This window comes from Zalophus californianus, chromosome 3, assembly GCF_009762305.2.
Source record: "Zalophus californianus isolate mZalCal1 chromosome 3, mZalCal1.pri.v2, whole genome shotgun sequence".
Classification (NCBI taxonomy): domain Eukaryota; kingdom Metazoa; phylum Chordata; class Mammalia; order Carnivora; family Otariidae; genus Zalophus; species Zalophus californianus.
The window spans coordinates 92,241,974-92,265,957 of record NC_045597.1 but is presented as its reverse complement, the minus strand read 5'-3'; the positions used below and the strand labels follow the sequence as shown (position 1 = coordinate 92,265,957).

General features: G+C 41.1%; 1 protein-coding gene across 12 annotated transcripts in view; it reads right to left on the bottom strand.

The window, feature by feature from the left end:
• The window catches only part of CLASP1 (cytoplasmic linker associated protein 1), a 260,558-nt gene extending 242,095 nt beyond the window's left edge, over positions 1-18,463 (bottom strand). For 11 of the 12 annotated variants that reach the window (XM_035726556.1, XM_035726557.1, XM_027588558.2 and 8 more), the window contains exon 1: positions 18,363-18,463. The gene's annotated coding sequence lies outside the window, so the exon portion shown is untranslated. Of the gene's footprint in view, positions 1-8,992; positions 9,055-18,362 lie in introns of all 12 variants that reach the window. The other variant, XM_035726555.1, reaches the window with a different exon arrangement.
• Positions 18,464-23,984: the final 5,521 nt, after the last annotated feature.

Below are 23,984 nucleotides of genomic sequence, written 5' to 3'. Positions count from 1 at the left end.
CAAGTTTTATGTGGAAATGGTTTTAATTTTCTTCGATACACAAATAGGTGTTAACTAGAATATAGGATATGATAACTATGTTTAACTCTTGGATGAACTGCCGAACTATTTTCCAAAATGTCTACACCATTTTACATTCCCACAAGCAATACATGAATTTCCCTACAGCTTCAGCAACACTTATTGTCTATTTATTACAGCCATTTTAGTGGGTGTGGAATGGCATCCCATTGTGGTTTTGATTTGCATTTCCCTAATGACTAAGGACCTGAACTTCTCTTTATGGGCATGGCCATTTGAACACCTTCTTTGGAGAAATGTCTAATCAAATCCTTTATTTTTTAATTGGGTTATTTGTCTTTTTACTGTTGACTGTAAGAGTTTTTATATGTTCTAGATAAAAGTCCTTTATTAAATATATGATTTCCAAGTATTTTCTCTCATTCTGTGGAGTGTGCTTTCACTTTCTTGATGGTGTCATTTGAAACATAAAGTTCTCAATTTTGATGAAGTCCATTTGTTTTGTTCTTCTGTTGCTTGTGTTTAAATATCATACCAAAGAAATCACTGCCTATTTTACTACAATGAAAAAGAAAAGAAAATATTGCCTAATCCAAGGTCATAAAGATTTACACTTGTTTTCTACTAAGAGTTTAACAGTTTCAGATCTTAGATTTAGTTCTATGATTAATTCTGAATTCATTTGTACACACAAATGAGAAAAGTGTCCAAATTCATTCTTCTGCCTGTGGATATCCACTCGTCCCAGCACCATCTGTTGAAAAGACCATTCTTCCAGGGGTGCCTGGGTGGCTCAGTCGGTTGAGCAATGGACTCTTGGTTTCAGCTCAGGTTGTGATCTCATGGATGGTGAGACTGAGTCCTGCACTCATCGGGGAATCTGCTTAAGGATTCTCCCTCTCTGCTCCTCCCACTGTGTGTTGTGCTCTCATAAATAAATCTTCAGAGAGAAAGAGAGAGACGGAAAGAAAAGAAACAAACAAAACAAACAAACAAACCATTCTTACACCATTGAATTGTCTTAACATCCTTGTTGAAAATCAATTGACTATAAAAGTAAGTTTTCATTTCTGGACTTACATTCTATTCCACTGATGTATATGTCTACTCTTATATCAGTACCAGACTGTTGTGATTACTATAGCTTTATGGTAAGTTATGAAAGTCCTCCAACATTGTTCTTTTTCAAGATTGTTTTGACTATTCTGGAAATACAAGGGACCTCCTTGTATTTCCATACGAATTTTAAGAGAGGCCTATCAATTCCTACAAAACAGGCAGCTAGCATTTTAACAGTGAGTGTACCAAATATGTAGATCAACTTGGGAAGTACTGCCATCTTTAACCATATTAGGTAATCTGATTCATGAATATAGGATGTCTTTCCATTTACTTAGATCTTTAATTTCTTTCAATGATGTTTTATAGTTTTCAGAGTATAAGATTTATACTTTTTTTGTTAACTGTATCCTAAGTATTTTTATTCGTTTTATAGCTATTGTGAATGGGATTGCTTTCTTAGTTTCATTTTTGAACTATTCATTGCAAGTATATAATAAACCTGATTTTTGTTTATTGATTTTACATCCTTCAACCCTGCTGAACTCCTTTATCAGTTCTAATAGGATGTTCTATATACAAGATCATGTCATCTGCAAATATGGTTTTACTTCTTTTCCAATCTGGATGCATTTTATTTCTTTTTCTTGCCTAATTGCCCTGGTTAGAACCTCCAGCACAATGTTGAATAGAAGGGTCTTGTTCCTGATCTTGGGGAGAATGCATTCCATCTGTATATTCTATTACTACTGGGTGCATGATTCTATATATGTCTGTCCCTTAATAATTTAAGAATCTGTCTGTACCTAGACCACGTTTAAGAAAAAAACTCTCCATTATCTAAATCTTAAATTTTTCATGGTATCCCCTACTTTTTATACTGCTTACATATCCCATATTTACATATTTAAAAAATCAGGTCTTGGGGCGCCTGGGTGGCTCAGTTGGTTGGGCGGCTGCCTTTGGCTCAGGTCATGATCATGGAGTCCCGGGATCGAGTCCCATGTCGGGCTCCCTGCTCAGCAGGGAGTCTGCTTCTCCCTCTGACCACCGGCCCCACCCCACCCCCCGTCATGCTCGCTCTCTCTCAAATAAATAAATAAATAAAATCTTTTTTAAAAAAAATCAGGTCTCCCCTTTAAAAATAAAAATCTCAGTTCTGGTACCATATTAAGAGTTGGTTTCTGGAGCATCTGGGTGGCTCAGTCGTTAAGCATCTGCCTTCGGCTCAGGTCGTGATCCCAGAGTCCTGGGATCGAGCCCCGCATCGGGCTCCCTGCTCAGCAGGGAGTCTGATTCTCCCTCTCCCACTCCCCCTGCTTGTGTTCCCTCTCTCACTGTGTCTCTCTCTGTCAAATAAATAAAATCTTAAAAAAAAAAAAAAGAGTTGGTTTCTAAGAGCAAAACCTGCAAAAAAGGTAAGGCAAAAAGATACTTTCATGAGATATTTTTTAAGAGGTTTCTGAAACATGAAATCCCCAGACTTAGGTGAGTAAGAAGAAAGGCAAGCATTTGATATGTCATTTGATAGCATGACAGCTGACATGGCCATCCCAAATTTCTCAAGGGAGCTGGGTTACACCCAGTTGAAAAAAGAAAAAACCCTATTAAGTACTGGTTAGTCAATGTGAAGACAGAAGGCGTAAAAAGGCTTGGGGGACAGAAGTAGGGAGAGTTTTTCCCGTTACTGCATAAAGTCAAGCTATTAAGAAGTAGTTTAAAATTCAGCTTTCACTTCAGCAATTTAGAATAAGCAAGGCAACTTCACATTTGAAACAATACTTTCCAATTCACTAAGTAATTCTACAAATGCTACTTTTATCAACCCATAAAACCTCTCTGTATGACTATTACTCTCAAACTATTTTACAGAAAAGTTAACAGATTCAGAAGCAACGTAACTCCCAGGTTACCCAGCAAGTATGAAACAGAATCAGGATTTGAACCTGAGCATCTAACTCCAAATCCGGGACCGTTTCCACCAAGTCACAGGTACTCCTCACCAATACACACAGGTCTCTGAGTACTGTAGACATGTGTATATAATTTAGGAAAAAGATCCACAAAGGAGGGACATATCCACCATACTTAAGGTTACCAAAATAAGAGAGCCTGAATTGAGAGAAGCCACTAGAACCTGGCACAGCACCACATACTAAACAAGTGCTTCACCAAGAACAAATGAAGAGGAAGCACGATATGCATCCCCACAAGTAACTCGAGGAGAGTAATCAGCAATCTTTAGTTCAGAGGGTTTAGTATTTCCCACAGATACTGATGGCAAGCCAAAGCCATGATCATAAAAAGGAAAAAGAGACAAAGAGAAACGGGGAATGCATAACCGCTGAGGGACACTAGATAAAGGATAAACAGAAACTCTGTACTATTTTTGCAGCTGTTTGTGAATCTGTAATTATTCCAAAATGTAAAGAAGAAAAAAAGTGAAAAGATAACACGTGATGTGGACAGGCTCTTGGTACTCGGTTCCTAAGTCCACTAAATACCTATTGTGCCAGCCAATCTCCCAGGCACTGCCTTCAACAAGCTCCAGGTTCACTGGGGAAAGAAAGACGAGTGAGCAATCTTTTCTAACACAGTGTATCAAGGTGCTTTCCTGTAAGACTACTTTTCTGATGACTCCCTAATAAATAGGGGAAAAGGAAAGACTGCACCAATGAAACAAATATAAGGGCACCGCTGGGCAGAACTCTGTCTTACTTGTGCACTGGCATGAAAACACATGCTTTGCTTACTCTCACCCTCCCAACCCCTTGCTTCCATTCCTGGCTCCAGCAAGATTCATACTGAAGACACAGAATCTGACCAACTGGGAAATCCCACATAGTCACAGAGCCTTCAATAATAAGAAGTCCTGTGCTTGCTGACGATAGAGAACTGATTAGAGGGCTTTAGAGATTCATTTATTCATTGACAAATCAGATTGTATTAGGTTTGGCCTCAAATCTTTCTAATGCAATAAAGTGAAGTAGCAGAGAAAGATAATTTGGAAAATCAGCCAAGCAATGACAAAGACTACTGAAAAGTTTTACATACGGCTTCCCACCCGCCCCACTGAAACCATATTTCAAGCATACAGACTTTAAGTTTCTACTTTACTAAGCTTACACATAAAGCTAGGGAAAATTCTATTTCTCAGATCAATTATAACAGAACACTGCTATTACTAAAATGACGTTTTTACGTTCATATTTTATGGATTTAGGGAAAAAATTCCACAAGAAAAACACAAAGAGAGATCTGTGCCTTAACCATGTTAGTATATACTGAATCGTACCCACAGTTTCCAAACTGAGTTGTCACTGCCTCTGTATTTTTCCAACACGACTATTCCTACCCATCACTAACACAGCTTTCTTTAAAATACCAAAAGACGTAACCCTCACTCTGATCCTCCATTTAAACAAAAAGATCAGTTGATAATGTAATTAGATATAATCGAACATGATTTAATACGTGGATAAGAATAAAATTCATAACTATCTAGGGCAATTTGGAAACATCTATCAACAACCTTTAAATGAAAAGGTGGAGGAAGACTGACATTTCACTCTCTGGCCTTGTGTACCTTTTAAGTTTTGTGACCACGTACATATTATCTAGTCAAAGGAAATATAAATTTTAAAACATTAAAAAAATATAATATTCTTTCTAGTTAAACCGTATTACAGACAATAAATGCCAGAGAGTTGTTTGTAAAGTCAAATTTAATTGCAATCATGAAACTATAGGCATCATCACTTACTGCAAGAATTAAAAATTACAGGGTGGCCTGACTGACTCAGTGGGTAAAGCAAGTGACTCCTGATCTCGGGGTCATGAGTTCAAGCCCTGCGTAGAGCTTCAAAAAAATTGAAAACTATAAAAAGCGCCAGTTATTCAGCAAATTGTCCACCTCTGGTACTCCTCTCTAGAAGGCAGCCTTGGTAACATATAAGGAAGCAAAGCTTATTTCTGAATCTCCTATCCAGCCATGGAATCTTTGCAAAATCAAAAACAAAAAACAAACAAGTAATGAGATGAAGACAAGTGCTTGATTGGTTCTTTTTATCACTGAAGTATAGCCACATGTTAACTGAAAAATGACATATAACGAAACAATCATATACTTTTATGAAATTATAGTTTTAAGTGTATCAACTACAGGATTCTCATATTGCAGGCTGGGTTTTGTTAAAACCTCTAAGATGCAGGCGCCTGGGTGGCTCAGTCAGTTAAGCCTCCGACTCTTGATTTTGGCTCGGGTTGTGGTCTTAGGGTCATGGGATCCAGCCCTGCATCGGGCTCCACACTCAGCACAGTCTGCTTGTCCCTTTCCCTCTGCTCCTCTCCCTACTACTTTCTCTTTCTCTCTCTCAAATAAATAAAATCTTAAAAAAAGAAAAAAAGAACCTCTAAGATGGATGATATGGCAATATCTCTCAAAATTTTAAAGGTACATAACTTTCAACCCAAAATGTCAACTTATGGGAATTTATTCATACATGTGCAAAATAAATTATTATAGGATTATTCTTACTAGCATTATTTATAAAAGCAAAAGACTAGAAAAAACTAAAGCCAGATGCAGGACTCCATCCCAGGACCCTGGGATCATGACCCAAACCAAAGGCAGACGCTTAACGGACTGAGCCACCCAGGCACCCCAATGAGGAAATCTTTAACGTACTCACACAGAATGATTTTCAACATACATAAAGCAAAAGGAAGGAAGGGAGGGAGGGAGGGAGGAAGGAAAATAAGGTGGTCTTTAGTAGTCTGTACAAAAAAGGGGGAAAGGGAGGTGTGTCTATATATATGTGTGTGTGTGCATATATATATATGCACATATATATATATGTGCATTTTTGACATATATAATCAGTAACATTGGTGTTTCCAGGGAAGGGAAATGGGTGAATGGCAGACAGGAGAGGAGGAAAACTTAAATTTTATATCATATATGTGTAATACCTGCTCAAAAATTAGTATTTTATTTAAAAAATTAAGCATTTAACAAGCAGTTCTATTTCTCCTTTCTAGATAATTTAAACAAGACGAAAAAATCTTCATACATGGCTAAAACAGATTTGAACTCGCTCATAATAAAAAGGGATACTGGGGCGCCTGGCTGGCTCAGTTGCTAGAGTGTGTGACTCTTGATCTCGGGGTTATGAGTTCAAGCCCTATGTTGGGTGTAGAGATAACTTAAAAATAAAATCTTTTTAAAAAGGGGGACACAAACTATCCCCTAGGCATCTTTAAAAAAAAGATTTTACAATAATGCATGCAATAAGCTTGTGACTACAATAAAAATAATGCATTTTTAATAATGCCATCACTCTCCAGACGCAATCTCAATAGCAACCAGTTTCCCAAAAGTACAATGTCTAACCCCCACCCCCAAAATTCCAAAACTGAATCACTGATCCGTTGATGATTCAAGTAAAGATCTGAAAATAGTCCTGATTCTATCAAGACCTAGGGCTCTCTGCAAGATGCTAGTTTCAAATAGGGTGCTTTCTTGGCTCTTGTCTGCGGCCACTTCACAAAATTAGACCACGGTATTAATATGGCCAAGAGTCAGGCTCTTCGCCCCACGGTCACAAACTAGGTCCCCAGCCAACAGAGGTCTCTCATAAATGGAAAGCAACAAACAGGGCCAGAGGACCCAACCAGGTGTGCACACCTGGTTCAGGGCCTTACATACTTCAGGCCAAAACAAGGTAAGACACCTCCCTTCCCCTACCCCCAGATTAGGAGCCCTTCCCTTGTCAGTCTTCCTACGGTAGCACACTTAACTCAGGAATCATAACTCTCTCCTTGTCTGACTTCCCTCTTAGCCGTGGAGCTCGCTGGGAACAGTGCTGAGAGCCTCACTCTCTGTCCTGTGGCACAATACTAAGTGTTTTGAGTGAAGACTCTGATCGAGGCATACAGTTTCTGCATTCTTTACTAATTACCCAGGATATACCCCACAATAACACTCTTAATTAAATGGCAGCAGTTTTCATGAAGGCTCTGGTTTTTAGGTCCATTGCTCATGAACACCTACCTATACCGTTTCTGCATCCCCTCCATTCACCACCTCCCCCCAAAAGGAGGTCTAGCAATCAAGTGATTATAAGATGTTCTTTATCTTCCCCAGCTGTCATCCTTTCATGATTCTATGAAATCATTACTATACAATTAGACTAAGTATCGTTACTTAGTCCAAACAAATGTTCCTTTGGCAATTTCAGAAACCTCCTCCAAGTTCTAAAAGGCACGAGAGAATGGAAAGCTTTTCCCGTCATGTTCACTTTAAAACTGCAGTCACAGGCCATAGGAAATCTCCTTGGCATGCCATTCTCTACCAATAGGTAAACACAATCAGGATCAGGCGAAAATACCACACCTTATAAGCCCAAATCAGCTGCACAGAGGGCAATGGGACACTGAGAGCATTTCTTTTTAAAGAACTACCCCCCGCCCCCACATCTGAAGGGTGATATATTAAATGACAAAGACACTTCCTGAATCAAATTCTGTGTGTATAGATACTGCTATATACTACCTTTGGCCTTATTTACAGAGAAGTTGGGTCCATCTTTATGTATACAGATATACAGCTATAGATTCAGATTCACACCGGGCCAACACTATGATGAAAGTGTTTATTTAACAGCATACTAAGAAATACCTATTTAAGAGTCAAAACCTAGTGGAAAACAAAACACCAAAGGCCAATCTTCAAACTGAGCCTTCCCTTCACTGACATCTGGATGGTAGATTACAATATGGACTCCTGAGGGAGGTCTGATCACTCAGGACAAGTAATATTAGACCCTACTGAACACTAAAGAGTGTGATGGGGGGAAATCTGATAATACAGACCCAGAAAGAAAATTCAGATACCTCTTCCCTAGTTAACTTTTAGAATTTCTAGGCAAAAGAATTTTTTAATGATATTTAATATTTTTGTTAGAAGAGTAATATACACTGTTGCACAAACTTCAAATAATTTTTTAAACTAACAGCATTTGTCAAAAATGCAAATCAAAATGGATCAATCTAAATATAAAAGCTAAAACTATAAAACTAAATATATAAAAATCACCCCTAAAATGAGTAAAATTCCCAATATAAAACTTATCATAATCTTAAATAACAAGTTAAAAATTTTCCAGTCATCCATGAAACAAACCCTCCCTACCCTCCTTCATTCTTACCACCCGCCCACCCTGTTTTCTTCCCTTGAAACAGGATACATGGTTTAAATGCATGTCCTTAGGCGCCTGGGTGGCTCAGTTGGTTAAGCGACTGCCTTCGGCTCAGGTCATGATCCTGGAGTCCCGGAACGAGTCCCATATCAGGCTCCCTGCTCGGCAGGGAGTCTGCTTCTCCCTCTGACCCTCTTCCCTCTCGTGCTCTCTATCTCTCATTCTCTCTCTCAAATAAATAAATAAAATCTTTAAAAAAAAAAAAATAAATAAATGCATGTCCTTTTAAGTTATTTTCCCAAATGTGAGGATTGATATAGCATCTAGGTCTTTCAAATGCCTTAGGAATTTTTTTGTATGTGACCTAAGATATTTGGGTAAACTTCAGTTAGGTTGCATTTAAAATCATGAAGAATTTCACAAAATACTGATTATTGATCTTTTAAGAATTTTTTGCAATTATCCAAACGTAAACCCAAAGATTTATATTCAGCTTTATAACTCAATCAATAAAAGGTAAGGACATCACTTGCATGGTACTACACTGGGCACTAGAGTGATGGGGGTGGGGGGAGACAAGAGAGGGTTGGAAATGGGGAAACAAAGAAATAAATATTATATATACCCGACCCTGAAGGTCCTCACAATCTGTTTTGAAACACAAACCACTTAAAAGTAACTATACAAAATTAAAAGGAAGAAAGGGAACTCACATTTAAGTGTCTCTCATATGTCAAGCAGTAAAGCTGTAACATACACAAAATATCCATGTATCCTGTTCAAAGAAAGAAAATGGGGGTGGGGGAGTGGGGGGAGAAGGGGTAAGGATAAAGGAGGATAGGCAGTGAAATCAAATACCTAAAGCAAAATATAAATGCCAGGGGCGCCTGGATGGCTCAGTCGTTAAGCATCTGCCTTCGGCTCAGGTCATGATCCCAGGGTCCTGGGATTGAGCCCCGCATTGGGCTCCCTGCTCAGCGGGGAGTCTGCTTCTCCCTCTCCCACTCCCCATGCTTGTATTCCCTCTCTCGCTGTCTCTCTGTCAAATAAATAAATAAAATCTTTAAAAATATATATATATATATAAATGCCAGTGAGTGATACAGAAAATAAGTAATTAAAACATTTATATCAGTCTTCAACAAATGGTGCTGGGACAACTGGATATCCACATGCAAACAATGAAGTTGGATCCCTACCTCACACCATGTAAAAAAAAATTAACTCAAATGAATCAACAACCTAAATGTACGAGCTAAAACTAAAAAACAGAAGAAGAAAACATAGGAGTAAATCTTCATGACCTCAGATTGGTAATGGATTCTTAGCTATGACACCATAAGCATAAGCAGCAAAATAAACAAACAGACTGGGGAGCCTGGGCGGCTCAGTCATTAAGCGTCTGCCTTCAGCTCAGGCCATGATCCTGGGGTCCTGGGATCGAGCCCCACATCGGGCTCCCTGCTCCACTGGAAGCCTGCTTCTCCCTCTCCCACTTCCCCTGGTGTGTTCCCTCCCTCGCTGTGTCTTTCTCTGTCAAATAAATAAATAAAATCTTTAAAAAAAAAAGAACAAACATTAATTGGACTTCATCAAAATTAACAACTTTTGTGCATCAAAGAACATGATCAAGAAAAGACAACCTACAGAATGAATGGGAAAAAATATCTGCACATCATATATCTGATAAGAGTTTAACATCCAGAATATATAAGAACCCCTAAAACTAACTCGACAACAAAAAGACAAGCAATGCAATCTAATAATGAGCAAAGGACTTGAATAGATATTTACCCAAAAAAGGTAACACCTTAATCATCATGGAAAAACAAATCAAAACCACAGTGAGATACTGTTTCAAAATATTAGAATGGCTATAACTTTAAAAATAAAATAACTGAAAACAGCAAGTGTTTGCAAAGATATGGAGAAACTGAAACCATTGTACACACTGCCACTGGGGGTGCAAATGGTACAGCCACCCTGAGAAAGTTCAATGAGTCCACAAAAAGCTAAACAAAGAATTACCACACAACCCCGTAATTCTAGTCCTAGGTATATACCCAAAAGAATTGAGAACAGAGACTCAAACAGAAATTTGTAAACCAATATACACTGCAGCATTATTCACAATAGTCAAAAAGTGGAAACAACCCAAGTTCTATCAACAGATGAGAGGATAAACAAAATGTAATATATACAAACAATGAAATATTATTCACCAAATAAAAAAGAATAACATTCTGATAATCCTACAACATGAATGAATCTTGAACACATTATGCTAAGTGAATAAATCATAGAAGGGCAGATATTATATGATTCCACTTACATGAAATATCTAGAATAGGCAAATCTGTAGTGACTGAAAGTAGATTATAAATTACCAGGGACTGAGGGAGAGGGAGGAAGGAGATTTACGGCTTAATGGTTACAGGGTTCCCGTTTGGAGTGATGGAAAAGATTTGGAAGCTGACTCTGACGATGGTTGCACAATAGTGTGAATGTAAGTAATGCCCTGACTGGTAAGTCTTAAAAAATGGTTAAAATGGCCTATTTTATGTTATATACATTTTAACCACGATAAAAAATAAATTAAAAAGAAAAAAAAGGTTTATATCATGTCTTCAGTGACCTGGATTGTCCAAGGGTAGATTTCAAATCAGGGACTCAAATCTAAAAAACTGCAGGTCACCTGATCTAACCTTTACGGACACCCTCCTGGGAAGCTTAGAGCTCTACGTCCTTCTTGACTAGGAAGGAGGCATCTCTAGATGCCACCAGATGCCGGGAGCAGACTTTCTCCCAAGACAGCCCACTGACCTTTCACGAACGAGGAATAACCTGTGCTGGAAAAACAGAATTAAGTGGAAAGGAAGCTGAAGAATCTGAGAGCCTAACTCTGCAGCTGCATGACTGTGGACAAATAATTCAACTTTTCAAAACCTCAGCTTCCTCTCATTGTAAAATGAAAATCGCATCTGCCTTTATATGTTGCTCTAAGAGCTGGCAAAAGCACACCTATAAGAAGTTGGGTGTTCAATCCATGGTGGCTGTTGCCATTGTGACACTGGGTCTACCTACCACCCTTGGGTCAACCAAAGACTGAGCAGGACATGGTTTGGTTCTGGAGAGCTCTATGACTCTCAGAACTGAAATAAAACACAGTCACCAGCAACCACGAGAAGACTTCAGAGAAGAAGCTGTTTTTATGCAGTTCAACTACTCGTACAAAGACTGGCTTATTGTTCCTAGAATGAACCCAGCTACTCTCCATCAGTAAGGGCACTGCTACACAATTCATTCGCTCTATCAACAGGCCTCTGTTACCATGTCTGAGCAACTGTTCATAACAAAGTCGGCCTCTACCCACAGGAAAGACACACTATGGGAAGAAACTAAGCAGAAAATGAGCTAGAAGGTAGTCCCGAGGCAGCTCTCAAACTCTGTGGCTTCAGAATCACTTGGGAAATCTGTTTAAAAAGCAGATGCCTCACTCCCACCACCAGACATTCTGATTACTAAATATTTCAAGCAGGGCCCTTGAGCACAAAAAACTCTTGAAGGTAGGAGATGAAAATGTAATAAGATTACATTCTGATGTTGACAAATAAGACTATTCTGTCCCACAAAGCAAAGGGTGCAGTTCCTCCACATCTACCTGGAAATGCAATAGCTTTAGCAATTCAGGGCAAGAGTGAAAACCAAGGAAGCAAGATCACCTGCGTGTAATGCCCAATACAAATTGCATACAGTTGGTTCATATAAAGTTCATCATTACTGCTTATTCTTTTTTAAAATAAATGAAAAATAAAAATAATGTGCCATTCCACATCTCTCACAGTAACAAAAAATACACTTAAAATATATTCCCAGAAGTTGGTAAAATTTTTATGGAACTGATAACACTCTTAGGGTGCTGGGAAAATTATTAACTGGTACAACTTTTTGGTCAGCAATCAGACAATGTGTATCAAAAAATCACCCAATACTCACTTCTTTGAATTTATCCTAAAGCAACAACACAAAAGAAGCAAACTATATGCAAAAAGATAGTCCCTGTTGTAGTATACATAATTTTAAAAAAAAAGTGGCACCTGGCTGGCTGTCAGAAGAGCATGAGACTCTTGATCTTGGGGTCATGAGTTCGAGCCCCACGCTGGGTGTACAGATTACTTAAATAAATAAGCAAACTTAAAAAAAAAAAAAAGATACTCATATGTCAAGGACCCCAGTTTCCCAAAATTTGCCATATCATCTCAAATATGACAAAGCTATTAAAAAACTTAAATGATACGTAATCTGTCATTACATGGAAAATAGTCACAAAACATTCAAGACCTAATACTACTTACTGAAAAGTACAAACATATGGGCAGCTTCAAAGGTGATACATTAAGAAATAATAGCTTGTGTTAGGATGGTTTGATGTGGCTTTTCCCTCTCTGGTCTCTCAAGTTTCTGTTATTGCTATGTTATTATAATAAGACTATAAATAAATTTAACTGATTCTGCTTGGAAAGTTAACTGGAAAACACTTATAGAGACAGGTGGAAAGTGGATTCAGCTATCCTGAACAAACATAAACTCACCCAAATGTACCATGGTAACAGAGAGTCCCAAGGCCAGTTTTGGATTTTTTTCACAAAAAGATCAATCTTCCCAGATACGTGTAACTATGAAACTTTGAATTTACACTTTTTTAAAAGTAGAAACACACTAAAAGATAGGAGGAAATCTGGTTTGGCAGCTATTCACATGGCAAAAAGATCTTAAGATTTCCTGAACCATAACTTCAATAATCCAACAAAATTATGAAGCTAAGAGCCAGCTGACAGGAAAAGAACGTTTAAGTTGAGAAACAGAAGGCGCGGCTCTCCTCCTCTATGTCAGACTGGGATTTAACTTGCAACTCTCAGTTTCTCATTTGTAAATTGATAGGATAATGATGTTATCTTCCCTATCTACCTCACAGGAGTTTGAAGGGAGCAAAGAAGATTATGAATGTAAAAGTGCTTTCAAAATCGAAGGAATTTTCCCTTAAATCTGGCTATTATTTATTATTAAGACACTCATGTATGTGTAGCTACCAAAATGGGGAACAGTTGTTTAGAAGGATACATTTCAAACTGATAAGTGGATATGCCTCCCAGGGGGCCTGAGGTCTGGGGCCAAGCCCTTCCCTTTATCTGCCTTGTTTCAATCTTTTTTTTTTTTTTTTTAGATCTTATTTATTTATTTGACAGAGGAGCGCAAGCTGGGGGAAATGGCAGAGGGAGAGGTAGAAGCAGGCTCCCCACTGAGCAGGGAGCCTGATGCAGGGTTCGATCCCAACCTGAGCTGAAGGCAGATGCTTAACCGACTGAGCCACCCAGGTGCCCTCAATGTTTCAATCTTTCAGGAGAATCTATTCATCTATTACTTGGTAATTTTTTTAATTTGTAAAAGCAAATGCAATCACTAACAAAATTAACATAGAGTGCAGGGTTCTCAAACTTTAGGGTTTTGGGGTTTTTTTCAAGAACCACCTGGGGATTGTTAAAATTGAGGCTGTCCAGGTCTCACAGACTTAATTGACCAAAATCTCTGGGTGGACAGGAATAAATAAGGTCGGACCACTTGTATTTTCACAAACTCAAGTGATTCTGCGACTTGATTATTGCTTCTTACACTATGTTGTTATTAATATTAACTCCTATCACAAATACATAGTAGGAACACCATGTATACCCACGTACTATATGTCAGTCATCACTCTCAGCACTTGACAAATATTATCTCATTTAATCCTTACAACCCTGTAAGTAGGTACTACTGTTAACACTGCCCTCCCCTCGCTCTTGTTTTATAGATGAAATTATTAAATAGGAAGAGATGATTTAACAGGCCATGGCCCAAAGTCACAGGGCTAGTAAGTGGCAGAGCCAGAATGTGCAACAAAGTTTGAAAACTCCTGATACAGTTTCTTAACCTAAGACAACAGATGTATACTCTGGTAAGGTCACAGCAAATTCTGTTTCATTTGAGACATTGCATTTGCCTAAAGAAGGCAGCATGGGGAAATCTGATTAAACCATGAGGGGAGGGAGCACCTGGCTGGCTCAGTTGGTAGAGCATGGGACTTCTGACCTAGGGGTTGTAGGTTTGAGCCCCATGTTGGGTATAGGAATTACTTTAAAAAAATAAAATCTTGGGGCGACTAGGTGGCACAGTCGGTTAAGCATCTAACTCTTGGTTTCAGCTCAGGTCTTGATCTCAGGGTCATGAGATGGAGCCCCACAGACTTTGCACTCAGCACGGAACTGGCTTGAGATTCTCTCTCCCTCTGCCCCTCCCCCCTGCAAGGCCAAGCTTGTGCACTTTTGCTGGCTCTGTCTCTAAAACAAACAAATCTTTTTAAAAAATAAAATCTTTTTAAAAATTTTTAAAAAACCATGAGGAGACAAAGGATCTAGGCTGTTTACATACTTCCAGCATAACTGGCCTCACTTTGTATCATTCTGGCCCTCTATTAGACTGAGCCCTGGAAATGTGGGGAACATACAGTCTTTTCAACAGTACCCTCATGATACTGGTATCTAACTAAAAAAAGGGTCTAATAAATTAATTCATCAATAAATCTACAGAAGGCTTGAGGGCTGTCCTAGGAAATGAAAGCTATTATGTGGAGAAGAAACAGACTTAATTCATGTTGCTTCAAGGGGTATAACAAAGAACAGATAACAAGGGAGTGGCAGATTTTGATACAGTCTAAACTAGCTTTCTAACAACCAAGACCTGTCCAGTAACAGAGAAGCACATCTGCAATGTGAGGCTGATGATCAGAACAGAGTAGACAAAACGTAGGAAAGTGGTCTATGGAGCCTCTAAGAGCTCTTCCAAAGTTCAAAGTCTTCTATTCTAAGTTATGATACATTTGCTCATTCTTTCACATCTCACACATTTACCGTGACTATGATACATTTGTTCATTCTTTCACATCTCACACATTTACCGTGACTAGTTACACAAGTTCCTAGTTACACAACTCCTGGTAGTAAGTACAGAGGATACCATCATGTTGTACAAACCCCCAGAGCCCTCAAGGATCTGGAGAAGAATAAAAGCACAGGCATCAATCTTCCAGGGAGGAAGGTAATGGATACAAAAGGAATCAGCAAGGAATGAGAAGATTTCCAGGCAGGAAACAAGAGGGAAGTCAACACAGGCATTGTGAAAGAAAGGCCGTCATTTGAGCCATATCTTTAGGGATCCATGTGGGGAGGTGGGTTGGGGCTGCCATAAGAATCCGGGGAAGAAAAGCCTTGCAGTATGGCAGTACTGGTCTGAGCATAAAGGAGGCAGGCAAGCCCTGGGGTGATGAAGACCCACCAGAAATAACCACTAAACTCTGGGGCTTAAAAAGAGAAGGCCTTTGGAGGTCATTTAGTCAAACACACACGTTATGGAGGGTGCTTGCCCTGGGTAAAGAAAGGTTCGTTTACTTTCTTAAATTACATTTTACAAACCAAAAACTCTATCATCAACGACTTGTCCTTTGCTTAGTTTTGCGTCTTTTTTTTTTTTAAGACTAATAGATCCTTCTCTTATTTTCTAGGAAAACTTTTAGATGATTCCGTTTTTCTTGCAGTTTTCAAAACTAGCAGTTTTAATAACTCAGCTCTTAGCCTAATATTATAATCACTTAAGTGGTTATAACATTTACCAATAATACTAAATTAAAAGTATTATCTAAAAATGATGATTTTACAAATAGAAGATTGTTAAGAAGAAATTGAGTCTCGGGCGCCTGGGTGGCTCAGTCGTTAAGCGTCTGCCTTCGGCTCAGGTCATGATCCCAGAGTCCTGGGATCGAGTCCCACATCGGGCTCCCTGCTCAGCGGGAAGCCTGCTTCTCCCTCTCCCACTCCCCCTGCTTGTGTTCCTGCTCTCGCTGTCTCTGTCAAATAAATAAAATCTTAAAAAAAAAAAAAAGAAATGGAGTCTCAAAAATAAATTTAGGTCTCAGATCCAAGAAACTATCTCTTACTCAACTTACAAATTGTGAAACTGAGCCACCCAAGAAAATAGAATTAACTACTGAAGTAAAAACAAACTAAATCCAAAACCAATGGAGAAAATGTAATACATATGAACAATAAACTTAACGTTCTTTGGCCAATCATTTCTCAGCGTCCCTGTCAAACTATTTTAAGGATCTGAACTCTTGTTCTATAAAAAGTAAGTTCCCATCATCCGAACTACACTTAAGAGATTCTATCGCAGTGGTTGCTGAAGCATAACACCAAGCTTCAGTTTTTTCCTGCCTTTTAGTACAAAAAATGCTTACCTCTTTTAGATAAAGCTGAGTCTGTGGCCCAAATCCTGACATACCAGGAGATCTAGGTTTTCAATTCCAACACTAATTTAAGGTGTCAGGTTAGCAAAGGCCTCTTTTGTATTTACCACTTAGCTTAGATTGTAACATGGAGATACAATATTTGACATCCCCACCACCAATGGTCACTTCAAAGGATTTCTAACTTTGGTAAACCTTAGTTGGGGGAATATAAAGTTAGGGCTGAAAACTCAGTAAAAAAAAAAAATCGAAACTTTAAAAATCTGAAATAGTGCTGCTGCATGTTAGCTGACAAACTATGAATTGCGGAAACAGATCTGAGTAACAATTGCTAAGAAAGGTGCAGTTACACGATTTTACCAAAATGAATAAGCAAACAGCTCACGAAAATTTAAAGCTTTCTTAGCAAATGGAGAAGATAAATAATATTCACTAACTCTGGGACATTGTGGTTTTTTGTTTTTATCTATAAGGTCTCTGCATCAATGTTACTGTTCTTTCACTCCCTTTATGAGCAAAAGGAGCCCACTGTCCAGAATCCGTCATACCAAAGCTCAGTAAATATCACAAATAATAATAGTAATAAAAGCAACCATCTCTAAAGCTAGAATTTATACGGGACTGTGGCACCAGAATAGGATGCAAGGCACATGGCAGCCTGCAACTATTTCTCCCTTCTGACTCTTCTGCATCACTGCCTCCCAAAGGACTACAGAATCCGAAGCTCTCACTGCCACATCTACAAATTAAAGTATCATGATTAAAGAACTCACAGGTTCTACGAACGGTCAGTATTGAATGAACGAACACCACAACAAATAAATTCATCCGGATGCAACAAAACATGCTTCAAAAGGCTCCACCTAATTTTTTTAAATCTTAGAAATAAACACAACTATTTTAATAACATTATGTAATAAGTTAGACTCTGGAAAACCCCATACTCATCCGAGCGGCTCGGAAAATGGAAAGCAAAATTCGATTAGCTCCATTGTACCCAACCAGGCTAACGTGCAAGATCACACACTCATCTTCGTCAGAGCGGCTCTGCCAATACCAAAGAACAACAAAGGCAAGTTGAGGCGGCTGCACAAGGCTTAACTCAGCACTTGTCCGCTTTCCCAGCTTTGGAAAGAAGCTCTCAGCGGGCCCCAGGGACCAAGGGACCCTCTGCATCCCGCCCGGCCCCCAGCTCAGCTCGGCTCGGCGACGCTCGCTCAGCTTTTGTCTGGCCCGGCTGGGAGCCCCGGCCGCCCGCCTCCCCGGCACCCCTTCCCTCTGGATCTTTCTCCACACCCATCACTCGCCGATGACTAGTTGTTGTGGGTTTCTCTCCCTCGCCCCCTCCCCTCGCAATCCCGGGCTCTTTTCAAACGCGACTGGGCTGTTCGCTGGCTTCTCCCACCCGACCGGGAAGACTCGGGTCAGGAAGGGGGCCCGGGTGCGGTCCGAGAGAGGAAAAGAAAGAGGGGCACACAAAGCCCGGCTGACCCCACAGCCGCCCCCTCCTCCCTTTGCAAAGCAGCCTGGGATCAGCGACCTACCGGGTGGATAAACAACCCTCCCATCCTGCTCCCCGCCCGGCTCCCACCTAAGGGCCGCCCCCTCCCCCCAAAGTGTACCCAAGAGCCGATGACAGCGCTGGACATCGCCCCCACCCAGACCCAGCGCCCGCCACCGCAGGGGAGGGGGCAAAGGCCTCGGAGGGCTGGGTCTAAATCTCCTCGCCCTAACCGGGTACTTACAGTCGTATTATTCGCTACTGTTGCCGCTGCGGAGCGGACAGCCGCCGCCTTCTCCTCCACCCCAATGAGGTTAAGCGCTTGGTGCGGGGATTAAAAAAAAAAAAAAAAAAAAAAAAAAATAGAAGCTGAGAGCGCCTGCGCAGTGCAGTCTCCCTTTTACCGCCACGGACCCGGCTCGACCATAGAGAGGGCAAACCGAGACCAGAGAGGCGGCTGCTCTCTATGGTAACGCCCCGCGCAGGCGCCGGCCTGGCTGCGCTGGGCTTCGGGAGCTGCAAATCCCGGGAGTTTCTGCCCCCTCCGAGAACGTTAATTGACCCCGATGGGGACCCGTAGGGTAAAGGTTCTTTAAGGGAAGGGTGGCCAGGGTTCTGTTGGGGTCCCTGGGAAGGTGCGGCAAAACTCAGGCTAGGCCACGAGGGTGGATGTAAGGGCCCACGGCGACACAGCACCACAATGCAGGCAGTGCAGTGAATAGAGCTAAGGGGGAGTCAGGAAAGCCTGGATAAAAGTCCGGCCGGGACTTCCTGTGGTCGGGGTCTAATACCTGAAGGAAACGGACTTTCACTTCTGGGTTACGCGCGTCCCGCCCCCACCATCGGGCGACTAGGATGAAGGAAACTGTGCCCTGCGACTTTCCGTACCCGGGCTTGCGTCCGTTCTCTCTTCCCTTCTCAATTAGGCGCCGACACCTGAGCCGGAAGCACAAATTTTTAACGGTTCTTCGCTCTTCTGGGAGTGCAGTCGGCCCGGTTGAGGCCTCGGAGACTTTTGAAACGGCCAGCCACAACCCCTTTCTTACGTGAGCGCCTCCGCAAGTAACGCGGCTTCTGTCTTCCCTCTCGCATTACTTTCGGATGACACGTGAGAACGTGTTTCGGAGGGTAGAAAGCTGTGCAAATTATTGGGCTGCCTTTAAGGATTCCCCAAGGACCCGCAGTTTTGCAGCGTCAAACCCTTAGGTTCGCAGGTAATTTGACACTGAGAGCTTTTGTGTGAAATTATACACTGCGTCGACGAAATCACTCTTTGGGGGTGTGAGTTGACTTCCCTCCATCTCGATGCCCAACGAATTGAGTTTTCACCGGGAGCTCTTGAATGCCGAGTTCCGTGGTGGTGGAGTGAGTGTGTTTGTGTTAGAAGAGGGGTGCGGGAGAATGGTGAGATAATGCCCCTGATACTCAGGAGCTTGGATGTTACGGTAGGAGAGACGAAGGTAAAACAGTAAAGCCATGTATTTGCTCCTCTTTGCAGTGCAGGACAGGGAAAGGACTCTAGTCTGAAGGTGTAGGCATGTCATGGAGGATGTGACTTCTGGTTGGATCTAGAAAAGGTAAACCTATCTTCGGGGCGAAAGCACAGACAACCTTTTGAAAATGGATGGGTGATGATGAAAGCATTCCAGAGAAGAAACTCCTTGGGGCAAAGGCTGAAAAGAAAGTGCTTTGCTGGGAGTACGATGTAGAGAGCAGTAACTTGAAAAAGGGGTGGGGGGTGTGGAATATGGGGGAAGAGTGGAAAGTAAGGTTTGAAAACTAGGATGGGGAATTTGTTTTTTAACTTTAAATTATGGTAGCATACACATAACAAAATTTGCCACTTTAACCACTCTTTAACTACATGGGTCAGTAGAGTTAAGTACATTTACATTGCTGGGCAACCATCTCCAGAACTCTTTTCCATCTTTTTTTTTTTAAGATTGTATTTATTTATTTGTCAGAAATTTATTCATTTGTCAGAGAGAGAGAGAGAGATCGAGCACAAGCAGGGGGAGCAGAAGGAGAAGCAGGCTCCTGGCTGAGCAGGGAGCCCGATGTGGGGGCTCAATCCCAGGACCACGACCCTAGCTGAAGGCAGACGTTTAACCTACTCAGTCACCCAGGTATCCCCTCTTTTCATCTTCTAAAACAACAATTCTATACCTATTAAACAACTCATTCCCCACTCCCCCAAGTCCTGGCAACCACCATTTTACTTATGTCACTGAATTTGACAACTCAGATACCTCATACAAGTGGAATCATACAGTGTTTGTCTCTTTGTGACAGGCTTATATCATGCAGCATAAGGTCCTGGAGGATCTTCAATGTTGCAGCATGTGTCAGAATTTCTTCCTTTTTAAGGCTGAATTATATTCCATTGTGTTTGTATACCATAATAGATACTTGGGTTAATTACACCTTTTGACTAGGGTGAATAATGCTGCTATGAACATGGGTGTACAGATATCTCTGAGACTCTGCTTTCAGTAGGATGGGGAAGACTTAGAAACCAAGTAAAGAAAGCCGAATTGTTTCAGGTCCTGGACTGGGGATAGTAATACGGTAAAAGAACTGTTTTAGGAAGTGACCCTGGCAGTAGAAGCTCAATACATACTCCATTTTTACAGAGAATTTATGGAGGCTCTAAGATATCCCAGGCATTGTACTACTGTTTTATGTAAAGTATTGATATGTCATTGAATCCATCAAAATAAACATGAGTCAATTGTTATTCACCACAGTTACCAGTGAGAAAATCAAGGTTCTGGGTTACTGTTGGGCTGTGGGAAGACTCACCAACCACACATACACACAAGTGATTAGGAAACAAAACTCCCATGTGATCTGGACATGCATGGGCACTGACTACTCACTGACTTGGACAAGGATATTGAAAGAAAACAATTTAGATGTTAAGAGTGAGTCTTCAGGGACACCTGGGTGGCTCAGTCAGTTAAACGTCTGCCTTTGGCTCAGGTCATGATCCCAAGGTGCTGGGATCAAGCCCCTGTGTTGGGCTCCCTACTCAGCAGAGTGTCTGCTTCTGCCCCTCTACCTCCCCTGCTTGTGCTCTCTCTCTCTCGCTCTCAAATAAATAAAATCTTAAAAAAAAGAGTGAGTCTTGCCAGGAGAAAGAATAGGCTGACATCGAGAACTTTCACAGTCAAATTACTAGTATTATAAGGGCTTAACACAGCAAAACTGCATGGTCTAGGGTCCCTAAAAGAACTCTGAGGTTTGATTCCAGGTATGTTCATTGCTCTCAAACAAATAAAATCTTAAAATAAAATAGGGGCGCCTGGGTGGCTCAGTCGTTAAGCGTCTGCCTTCAGCTCAGGTCATGATCCCAGGGTCCTGGGATTGAGCCCCACATCGGGCTCCCTGCTCCACGGGAAGCCTGCTTCTCCCTCTCCCATTCCCCCTGCTTGTGTTCCCTCTCTTACTGCGTCTCTCTCTGTCAAATAAATAAAATCTTAAAAATAAAAAATAAAACACCAGGTAAGTATATTTTTGTATGTACTAGAGAAAATAAAACACATCGTTTCCTACTCAACATTTCATGTTTCATTTTACGTTCTCAAAAACCCTATCAGATCATTCAAAGCAATGATCTGTTTGGCAGGGGAGAAAATAAATGGCCAGAAAGGAAAACTTATTTGCCCAATGTCACATGGCTTATTGATACCAAGGCTGCAATTGAAAACTGAACTTCTAGAAGTCCCATTCTCTGCTTTGGTCTCCTTTATGAAGATAGATGTCATAGTCTTGAGCGAGTGGACAGTGTTTCTATTCAGTCAGTCTCATCTTCCTCAGGGATGCATGCCCAAATGCTTATGAAGCTAGCACGAGTAAACAGTGAAGCAGAGAATATAAGTGCATTTTAAGTAGCATTCATACACTTAGAAATACTGTATACCAACTACGTGCCAAACACTTGGGGGGGGGTGGGGAATCCATGTTCTCATAGGAGATAGAAAATAAAATAATAAAATATAAACTGTGTCAGGTAGGACAAATGTTACAGGGGGAAAAAATGAAGCAGTGAGGGAGAAATAAGGAGTGCTGAGGAGGGCGCCTGGGTGGCTCAGATGGTTAAGCGTCTGCCTTTGGCTCGGGTCATGATCCCGGGGTCCTGGAGTCGAGTCCCGCATCGGGCTCCCTGCTCCTTGGGAGCCTGCTTCTCCCTCTGCCTCTGTCTCTCTCTCTCTCTCTGTCTCTCATGAATAAATAAATAAAATCTTTTTAAAAAAAAAAGTGCTGAGGATAGGGAAAGAAGTTTCTTTTTAAATAGGACTGGTGGGGTGGGGTCCCTCTGAGAAACATACGTTAAGTACACATCTGAAGGAGGTGAGGGAGCAAGAAATGTCCTTGGGAGAAGAACCTTCCAGGTAGCAAGAATGGTTAGTGCAGAAATCATTCTGAGGGAAGAGGATGTCTACACTACATTCTAAGCATGGAAAGGAGGCCAGAGTGACAGAAGCAGAGTGTGGCAGGCAGAAAGTAGGAAATGAGGTCAGAGGGAACGGGTTGCCAAATTATGTGGGGATTTACAGGGCATTGTAAGAATGTTGGCTTTTACTGAGAGGGGAAGCCATTGGAAGGTTTTGAGCAGAGAAATAAAATGATTTGACTTCTATTTTTAAAGAATCAGTTTAGCTTCTGTTTTGAGAATAGATTGTTGGGGAGTAAGGGAGTTTTGAGAATAGATTGTTGGGGAGCAAGAGGGACGGTTTAGGAGGCCATTGCAGTTCTGCAAGTGAGACAGTGGTGGCTTGGGAAAAGTGCAAGCAGTGGAGTGATGGGATGTCTTGGATATATTCAGCCAGGATGGCACATGGGATTTGATAAATTGATGCAGGGTGTAAGCAAAAGGGGAGTTAAGGGGACTCCCAGTATTTTTGACTGAGCAGTTTAAAGAATGGAGTTGCCATCTACTGAAGTGGCAAAGACCAGGAGGAGCAGGATGGGAATGGGAAGCAATAAGAAATTCAGTTTTGGAGATGTTAAGTTTGAAATGTCTTTTAAGGGGTGCCTGGTGGCTCAGTTAGTTAAGCGTCTGACTCTTGAGCTCAGCTCAAGATCTCAGGGCCGTGACGGGCGCCTGGGTGGCTCAGATGGTTAGGCGTCTGCCTTCAGCTCAGGTCATGATCCCAGGGTCCTGGGATTGAGTCCCACATCAGGCTCCCTGCTCCTTGGGAGCCTGCTTCTCCCTCTGCCTCTCTCTCTCTCTCTCTCTGTCTCTCATGAATAAATAAATAAAATCTTTAAAAAAAAAAAGATCTCAGGGCCATGAGTTTAAGCCCCATGTTGAGCTCCACACTGAGTGTGGCGCCTACTTTTAAAAAAAACAAAACAAAACAATGAAATGCCTATTAAATTAGCACATGGGAATATCAAGGCAGTTAGATATTTGAATCTGGAGTTCAGAAGAAAGGTCTAGGCTGGGTATGTAAATTTGGGAGACACAAGCACATAGTATTAAAAGCCATGAGATCATCTAGATAATTAAGTATAGACAGAAATTTGAGAAAGTTATCTGAAGACTGAGTCCTAATGAATAAAGACTGAGCCCTGGAGCACTCTAGCATTTAAGGACTGGGATGGTCATGAAACCAACAAAGGAGAAAGAAAGGTCAGCCACTGAAATAAAGGGAAACCAGAAAGAGCAACCAAGTCAATTGCCATTGGGCTATAATTGTTGGCCATAACATTGGAGGGGTGAGGATGGAAGCCTGTTCGGAATGGGTACAAAAGAGTGGTAGGAACAGAATTGGAAAGAGGGAGGATAGATAATTGGGCGGGTAAGCCGGGGAGGGGGGAGGGAGAAAAGTGGAGTAATACTTCAAGGGATAGGTAGGGT